Genomic DNA, 10,142 nt, shown 5'->3' with positions numbered 1-10,142 from the left:
GGGCTTTTTCCTGTCTCCGTGGCCTCCACCAGGCAAAGAGAAAGATGCTGCTGAGTGGACAAAGCAGTCATGCCACGTAGTGTGTTCAGCAGCAATTGACAAATAGCTGCAGCAGACTCAGACCTAAAGCTTTGCTTTGACAAAGAATTCCTTTGGTCCTGTCACTTTTGATAACATGTTGGATATATCAGATGTGGCCAGATGAAAAAATAAAGAGAAGACACCATCTTTTCCTTTCTAGGTATCACTGTTGGGAGGCAAGAGAGACTCAGCAGAGTTCAGAGGGGTGAGGGCTCCAGGGAGGAAACACACACAGGTGATGGTGGCGGAAGTGGCTGCTATCAGAGAGGGGTGAGATCTTTGAAGAATTGCGAGCTGCCACAACTAGAGAAAGCCCTTGCACAGAATCGAAGACGCAACACAGCAAAAATTAATTAATTAATTAATAAACTCCTACCCCCAACATCAAAAAAAAAAAAAGAAAAGAATTGCGAGCACACGCCCCATCTCAAAGCTGGGGAGGAGGCGGAAGATGCTACTCAACCCTGGTAATTGCTGCCATGGCGAGATTCAGACGTGGTGTTGACAATCTCTGGATTGTTTCAAGAGAAGCTGGAACTGGGATTTTAACAGGAAATTTCCCTGGGGCTGCCTGTGGAAACACCAAGAAAGAGCTAAGTCAGCTGGGGAAAGGAGAGAGGTGAGAAAGGGCTGCAGAGGAAGTGATATGAGAGCAGTAGGGTAAAAAATGAGACAGTTCACCCAGTGAACCAAGGAAGGAAGAAGTTAGGTTACAAATTATATTTGTGATACTGCAGATTTCAGAGAATCAGACAGACTTGGTTTTTGTATCTGGTAGTTCCTCTTACTCACTGTATGATCTTGAGCAGTTAAGTTCTCTAGGTTTCATTTTTCTCATCTGTAAGACAAGGATAACCATAGCACCAACCTCAATCATGACGAAGTACAGATCTGACATCAGGAGGGAAGAGAATATAAAATAATGCACACAAAGTGCTCAGCACAAGGCCTGGCAGTACACTCAGCAAATATTAGTGGGAAGCATAGAATGAGATGGGGGCAGAGAGGAGGGGTCCCTAACCTTGACCAGTGAGCTAAATCTTGAAGGATTAGAGGCATTTGCATTTTCAAGTAGGTTAGCAGGAGAAATGGCATGCATGCAAGTAAAGAAGAATCTTACTGCAACAGGGTGAGGGTGGGAGTGGGAAGGGGTAGAGATGCTGTTGAGAAGGAGGCAGCCAGATCAGGAGAAGCAGTGCAGACATTGGAGTAAAGGAGACCCATCTGGGGACTTCGGTAGAGTTGAGAGCTGATGGTTCCTTAACGAAGGCAGCATTATGGTAAGGGGACAGTAAGGGGACAGATTCAACAGCATTCTAGGATATGGGACCATTAGGACTCGGCAGCTAATAGGGCTCTGATGAGGGCTGAGTCAAGGGGACTCAAGTGTCTGGTGTGAGCACTGGGGGGATGGAGAGGCCTTGACCCAGGAAGAGGGGCTGCAGCTTGCGGTGGGGGGGCGCTGAGCTCCACTTGGGCAGGTTGTATTTGTGACCTTGGAACTTCCTATAGATGTTCGATAGGCACCTGGAGGATGGCTTACAGCTGAGGAAGACTGTCTGGGCAGGAGACACAGATCTGGTGGGTGGGCATTTAATCAGCACGTTACACTGCGCTTCTCACTGAATCCTCAAATGGGCCCTTTCAGGCAAGAACTATCATCCCCATTTCATTGATGGAGAAACTAAGGCTTTGAAGAGCAGAGTAGCTCTTCCAAGTTCACATAGTAATAGTTTGGGGGAAAATAAAACTCGGGTTGCTAACTTCAGAAAATGGGCAGCTGGTACACAGTGTAGGTTTGGGAAGATGAAAAAGTTCTGAAGGTGGATGGTGGTGACGGTTGCACAACACGAATGTGCTTAATGCCACTGAATTGTGCACTTAAAATTGTACACTTAAAAAGGGTCAAAATGGTAAATTTTATGTTATATATTTTACCACAATAAAAAAAAAAAAGAAAGAAGGAAAAGTGGTCCTGACCACCAATTATATTGCAAGTGTTGGCTGAGGAGCCATCATTTCCCTCTGTGCTGTTTTTATAATGTTTGCTTTCATCCCTATGATAATATTTTCTATTTTGTCTGGCTTCCTTAGTTTCAAATTCTCAGAGGAGAGGAAACCTCACTATAATACCTATGGATCTCTTAGTCACAAGAGTTACCAAATTCCCTAGGAAATTTGGTATATATTAGGTATACATATATATATTAGAAAAAAATAGCACATACCAGTAACAAGCAAGGTAGTTTGTAACACACACTGACCTAACCCAACTCGGTCATGCATAACTATAGGGTTCCTTTCAGTAAGTGTCAGAAACCACCAAGACTATGAGATAGGTGAGGTTGGCTATTCCCCCACTACCTTTCTACTGGGTTTGTTTTTTTAAAAAGTTGCATTTAGATATATATACCCTGAAGCTCACCCATGCAAAGTGTACAATTCAATGGTTTTTAGCCTATGGAGCTGTGCAACCATCACCAGGATCTAATTTTCTTTTTTTTAATTAATTAATTTATTTATTTATTTTTGCCTACACTGGGTCTTTGTTGCTATGCGTGGGCTTTCTCTAGTTGCAGCAGGCGGGGGTTACTCTTCGCTGAGGTGCGCTGGCTTCTCATTGCAGTGGCTTCTCTTGTTGTGGAGCACGGGCTCTAGGTATGAGGGCTTCAGTAGTTGTGGCATGTGGTCTCAGTAGTTGTGGTGCACAGGCTTAGTTGCTCCTCGGAATGTTGGATCTCCCCAGACCAGGGCTCGAACCCGTGTCCCCTGCATTGGCAGGCGGATTCTTAACCACTGTGCCACCAGGGAAGTCCAGGATCTAATTATGAAACATTTTTGTCATCTCAAAAAGGAATTTGTACCTTTTCCAACCCACCTCCCCTTCCCCTCCCCACCGCCTGCCCTAGGCAAATAATAATCTGTAGATTTGCCTAGTCTGGACATTTCACATAATGGATAAATGGTCATTTGTGACTGACTTCTTTCACTTAGCATAAATGTACACGTTTTTCTGTGGGCATATATTTTATTTTTCTTGGGCATAAGCCTAGGAGTAGAATTTTATATGGTAACCCTGTGTTTAGTCTGTTGAGGAATTGCCAAACTGTTTTCCAAAGTGGTTGTACCCTTTACAATCTCACCAGCAGTGTATGAAGGTTCCAATTTCTCCACACTCTTGTAAACTCTTGTTATTGTCTTTTTAATTTTAGCCATCCTGGTAGGTATAAAGTGGTATCTCGTTGTCTTGATTTGCATTCCTGACTAATGTTGTTGAACATATTTTCATGTACCTACTAGCCATTTGTAAATCTTTTTTGAAGAAATGTCAATTCACATCCTTTGCCCATTTTAAAACTGGGTTATCTTTTTATTTATTTATTGGCTGCATCAGGTCTTAATTGTGACACACAGACTCTTCATTGTGGTGCACGGGCTTCTCTCTAATTGTGGTGCTCGGGCTTAGTTGCCCCGTGGCATGTTAGTTCCCCAACTAGGGGTCGAACTGGCGTCCCCTGCATTTTAAGGTGGATTCTTAACTGCTGGGCTATCAGGGAAGTCCCTGGGTTGTCTTTTTATTGCTGAGTTGTAAGAATTTTTTTTATGTTTTCTGGATACAAGTCCCTTATTGGATATATGACTTGCAAATATTTTCTCCCATTTTGTGAACCATCTTTTCACTTTCTTGATGATATCCTTTGAACCACATTTTTTTTTAATTTTGATGAAGCACAACTTATAAATCTTTTCTTATCCTTTTGGTGTCATATCTAAGAAGCCATTACCTAACCCAAGGTCACAAATATTTACTTCTAAATATTCTCCTCCATTTTGAGTTAATTTTTATGTATGATGTGAAGCAGGGGTCCAACCTCGCTCTTGCAAGTGACTATCCAATTGTCCCCAAATCATTGTTGAACAGTCCATCCCCCCCACATTGAATTGTCTTGGCACCCTTGTTTAAAATTAACTGATCATAAATGTAGTACATTTCTGCATTCTGAATTCTATTCTGTAGATCCATATGTCTATCCTTATACCAGTCCCCCACTGTTTTGAAATTGGAAAGTGTGTTGAGAAGCTGGAGCCGGTGTATTGAATTAAATATATGCAGATTATGACCTGCTGAATAAGGGGGCACAAACCACCCACTTGGGATCCCCAGGTAGTTCCCTCAGCATCCGAGCTCCCACTTTGGGGAAGTGAAACCCACGGAGTGATTTTGATTAAAGGCAAAGTTTCAATATACCCACACAAAGGAAGTAAAGTCACAAGAATTTTTACTTACAGATCCCAGAAAGGGAGTTGGTTTACAATGAGCTGGGGGAAGGGCAGTCCTCCATCCCAGGTCAGAAGTAAGCAGGAGATAGAGAGCAGGGTAGTAAGCACCTATTACTTATTAGGTAGTTGGGGCGGAGGTGATTAACTTTTTACAGGCTTAACTCTCAAGTGGTTACTTTAAGAGGTGCCCCGGGGAAAGCAAAGTGGGAACTTAGCAGTGGGGATGCTAAACTCAAGTTCTTATCTAGATGTTCAGACTCTGGATGTGAGCAAGGTTATCACATTGTAAAATGCCTGGGCAGCAGCTCAGAACTCTGTGTGTTTTTCTCATCACAGAAGAGAGGTTGAATGCACCAACTTTGTTCTTCTTTTTTAAGATCATTTGGCTTTCTGGGTCCCTTGCTATTCTGACACCAGTGCAATACTGCAGTGTAATTCTGACACTAACCACCTACAGTTAGCATCAGACTCCACAAGTTTAAGGGCACAGGATTAGGTCAAACAAGATTTCCCTTATTTCAGATGCCAGCATCACGTGGGGCCCTCAGGCCACCTATACTTATGACAGACCAGCTACAAATCCAGGAGGTTCCCGTGACAGGAGGATATGACAGGAGGTTCCTCTTAGGTTCAATAATTCACTAGAATGATTCACAGAACTGAGGAAAAAGTTATGTTTATGATGACAGTTGCATTGTAAAGCATACAAATGAAGTGACACATAGTACAAGGTATGGTAGGGTCCTGAGTGCAGAGTTTCCATGCCCTCTCCCCATGGATTCAGGGTGTTTCACCCTCCCAGTATATCAATGTGTTCACCAATCAGAAAGCTCCAATGAGCTTTGGTGTCCAGAGTTTTTATTGGGGTTTTATTGTGCAAATATTATTGATTGAATCATTGGCCGTGTGGTTGGATTCAATCTTCAGTCTCCCTCCTCTCTCTGGGGGCTGGGCTGGCTCAAAGCCACAATCCTCTAATCACGTGGGTAGTCTGTTTGGTGACCAGCCCCCATCTGGAGTCACCTCATTCATTAGCATAAACTCAGTAGTGATCTGAGGAGCTCATGAATAACACACACACCTATCACTCAAGAAATTCCAAGGGTTTAGAATCTCCCTCCAGGAACCAAAGACCAAATTCTTTTTTTTAATTAATTAATTTACTTTTGGCTGTGTTGGGTCTTTGTTACTGCACATGGGCTTTCTCTAGTTGTGGCGAGTGGGGGCTACTCTTCGTTGCAGTGTGCAGGCTTCTCATTGTGGTGGTTTCTCTGTTGCGGAGCACAGGCTCTAGGTGTGTGGGCTCCAGTCGTTGTGGCACACGGGCTCCATAGCTGTGGCTTTCATGCTCTAGAGCGCAGGCTCAGTAGTTGTGGTGCACGGGCTTAGTTGCTCCGCAGCATGTGAGATCTTCCTGGACCAGTGCTCAAACCCATGTCACCTGCACTGGCAGGCGGATTCTTAACCACTGCGCCACCAGGGAAGTCCTAAGTATTTTTCTATATTATCTGAATAGTCAAAATTTATAACAGGGTTGGAACTATGTTAAGTAATTGTATGTGGCTGATCATAATACTCCATCTAAAATATCTGTGCAAAAAAGAGATGTCCAAAACCTATAGAAATAACTAGAACGCATCCTATCAATAAACTGAGTGAAAAAATAATTATATCTCAAACATACAGGAAAAGAGTTAAACTTAGACATGGAAAGCATATTTCCAAAGCATAAAAAAAAGAAGCTATTCACTAGTGTACCAGCTCAGTGAAGCCATTCCACATCTTGCTGAAGTACAGACTATTAAAAAATTAATAACTGCACTCAGTCGATAAAGTTTACATTAAAATAAGAAATCAGCACAAAAGATTCTGTGAAAGTAAACGAAATTTCTACCTTTGGCCATTTGGGATTGAGAAGTCGGGCTTTGATTGCATCGTCCAGTGCCTTGTCATACTGCTGGATTTTCATATAGGCTGCAGATCTATTGCTGTATAAGATGCAGTTCTGAGGGTCAACAGCTAGGGCTTCATTGTACAGAACAACAGCTGTGTGGAAATCTCCATCATGACAGGCCTGATTACTCTGATGAACTTTCTCAACAAATTCAGCTTTGCTCAGCACTAGTACATCAGGACTTCTCCGGCCAATAGTCTTAGCACCAAAGAGAGGAATCTACAAACAAAGAAACTTAGTGAGACAAAGTTTAGATAATCCAGAGAGGTTCCTTGTCTGAATTACAAGAGATCATGGACATTCTTCATAGTCTGCTTCATATATATATATATTTTTTGGGGGGGGTACGCGGGCCCCTCACTGTTGTGGCCTCTCCCATTGCGGAGCACAGGCTCCGGAGGCACAGGCTCAGCGGCCATGGCTCACGGGCCCAGCCGCTCCGTGGCATGTGGGATCTTCCCAGACCGGGGCACGAACCCACGTCCCCTGCATTAGCAGGTGGACTCCCAACCATTGCGCCACCAGGGAAGCCTTGCTTTATATTATAGTTAACTTTTGTGCTGTGAAAGACAATAAACTTTCCAAGAAGCAGCCAACATAGTACCTTAAATACAAATGTATCACTATATATGTATGTGTGTTCACATATGTACATATAGTTATAAACATACATATTTATACATGTATATTTTGATTGAGAGAATGAATGAATAATTGCAAAAATGTACTCAGGCTTTTCCTTGGCAATTTAAAGTTATACTAAGAAAAAAACCAAAAGGGACTTCCCTGGTGGCGTAGTGGTTAAGAATCTGCCTGCCACAGTGGTTAAGAATCCCCCTGCCAAGGCAGGGGACACGGGTTCAATCCCTAGTCCATGAAGATCCCACATGCCATGGAGCAACTAAGCCCATGCACCACAAGTTCTGAGACTGTGCTCTAGAGCCCGTGAGCCACAGCTACTGAAGCCCACGTGCCTAGAGCCCATGCTCCGCAACAAGAGAAGCCACTGCAATAAGCCCGTGAACCACAATGATGCAATGAGAAGCCCCTGCTTGCCACAACTAGAGAAAGCCCACGCAGCAACAAAGACCTAATGCAGCCATTAAAAAAATTAATTAAGTAATTAATTAAAAATAAAATCTGCCTGCTAATACAGGGGACACGGATTTGAGCCCTGGTCCAGGAAGATCCCACATGCCGTGGAGCAACTACTGAGCACCACAACTACTGAGCCTGTGTTCTAGAGCCCACGAGCCACAACTACTGAGCCTGCGTTCTAGAGCCCATGAACCACAACTACTGAGCCTGCTTACCACAACTGCTGAAGCCCGCGCACCTAGAGCCCAGCTCTGCAACAAGAGAAGCGACTGCAAGGAGAAGCCTGTGCACCACAACGAAGAGTAGCCCCTGCTCACCACAACTAGAGAAAGCCCATGCACAGCAACGAAGATCCAACACAGCCAAAAATAAATAAATAAGTTTAGAAAAAAAGAAACAAACCAAAATACAAACCTGTGCAGAAAATATGATTTCAATTATGTGAAGATGGTTGCACTTAAGAAATTAATGAAAGGGACAAGATCAAAATATTAACTATGCTGAAGACCTAAATAAACGTTTCTCCAAAGAAGACATACAGATGGCCAAGAGGCACATGAAAAGATGCTCAACATCACTAATTATTAGAGAAATGCAAATCAAAACTACAATGAGGTATCACCTCACACCGGTCAGAATAGCCATCATCAAAAAATCTACAAACAGGGATTTCCCTGGTGGCGCAGTGGTTACAAATCCACCTGCCACTGCAGGGGACACGGGTTCGAGCCCTGGTCCGGGAAGATCCCACATGCCGTGGACCAACAAAGCCTGTTTGCCACAACTATTGAGCCTGTGCTCTACAGCCCGAGAGCCACAATTACTGAGCCCGCGTGCCTAGAGCCTGTGCTCTGCAACAAGAGAAGCCACTGCAGTAAACATCCCGCGCACCACAACAAAGAGTAGCCCCCGCTCGCTGCAACCAGAGAAAAGCCCGCATGCAGCAATGAAGACCCAACTCAGCCAAAAATAAAATAAATTAAAAAAAAAAAACTATCTACCTGCACACCTGCCAGATTTCCCAGAGCAGAATGCCTCATTCCTGATCTCTGCCCTGAACTCCCTTCAGAGTGTGTTGAAAGTCAGCTATTGCAGTGGCTAATGACCTAATCCTTATAAAGCCGGATGGTGAGTGACATTCTTTAGTTAGTATTTGATTTAGGCATCAAGGTAACACTGGCCTCTTATAATGGATTGGGAAAATTTCCCTCCTCTTCTATTTGCTGGAAGAGTTTGTAAAGTATTGCTGTTAATTTTTCTTTAAATATTCAGTAGATTTCACTGGTGAAGCCATGTGGACCTGGTCTTTTCTTTGTAGGAAGATTGTTAATTACTAATTCAGTCTCTTATTATAGGTCTGTTCAAATTTTCTGTTTCTTCTCAAATCAGTTTTAATTTGTCTTTCTATGAATTTATCCATTTCATATAAATTATCTAATTTGTTGGCATACATTTGTTTATGATTTTCCCTTATAATTCCCTCTTTCATTCCTAATTTTATTAATTTGAGTCTTTGCTTTCTGTGTCTTGATCCATCTAGCTAAAGGTTTGTCAGTTTGTCAGTTGTGTTAGTCTTTTCAAAGAATCAACTTTTAGTTTCCTTGATTTCTCTCTATTTTTTTCTACTCTTTATTTCATTTATTTCTGCTCTAATCTTTATTATTTCCTCCCTTCTGCTTGCTTTGTATTTAGTTTACTCTTCCTTTTTCTAGTTTCTTAAGGTGGAAGTGTTTATAGCTAAATTTCCCTCTAGGCATTGCTTTTACTGAATCCCATAAGTCTTGGTATATTGTATTTTTGTTTTCATTCATCTCAAAGCATTTCCCAGTTTCCCCTTGGATTTCTTTTTCACCCTTTGGTTCTACTAGGGGTTTTGGGTTTTGTTTTCTTTTTCTACTAGGTTTTTAAAATAAATTTATTTTATTTATTATTTTTGGCTGTGTTGGGTCTTCGTTGCTACGTGTGGGCTTTCTCTAGTTGCAGCAAGTGGGGCTTCTCTTGTTGCAGTGAGTGGGGCTTCGCTTGTTGCGGAGCACAGGCTCTAGGGCATGCAGGCTTCAGTAGTTGTGGTGCGAAGGCTTCAGTAGTTGTGGCTCGCAGGCTCTAGAGCACAGGCTCAGTAGTTGTGGCACACGGGCTTAGTTGCTCTACAGCATGTGGTATCTTCCCAGACCAGGGCTTGAACCCTTGTTCCCCGTACTGCGCCACCAGGGAAGCCCTCTACTAGGTTTTAATGAAAGCAAGTTTCACAAAAAATTCTTCCTTCAGTAAGGACATTTAGCAAGCAGGCACAAAATAGTGATACGACTTATTCTAGAATCTCCAAGTCCCAGCTCTGTTCCTCTTTGTTTCTCCAAACTTCATTACACAAAATGTTTATCTGAGGCAAATGAAAAAGTATTCCAGTGGCAGGGTATGACCAAGAACCCTCCCCACCAGTATGGAGCACAGGACTAGTTAAGAATCAAACCGAGAATGCTATCTTGAGTACAAGAGGGTGAAGGGCTCACTAGATTTTTATACCTTATTAATGCCAGGATGAAGAAACCCCCAAAGTAATTCCAATTAGTCCATGTCTTAAACACCACTCATCTTATCAATGAAAAACTGATTTCAACATTGATAATGTTAATGAGCAGAAATTCTAGAGTTCAGAAAAGGGAAAGACAGCTGAAGCACTTGTAAGAGTTGCCTTTAATTGAATCTCCTTGCCACCCAGGAGTGTGTA

Source organism: Lagenorhynchus albirostris, chromosome 14 (genome assembly GCF_949774975.1).
Source record: "Lagenorhynchus albirostris chromosome 14, mLagAlb1.1, whole genome shotgun sequence".
NCBI lineage: Eukaryota > Metazoa > Chordata > Mammalia > Artiodactyla > Delphinidae > Lagenorhynchus > Lagenorhynchus albirostris.
The sequence above is the reverse complement of the archived record's forward strand: the minus strand, read 5'-3'. Positions refer to the sequence as shown.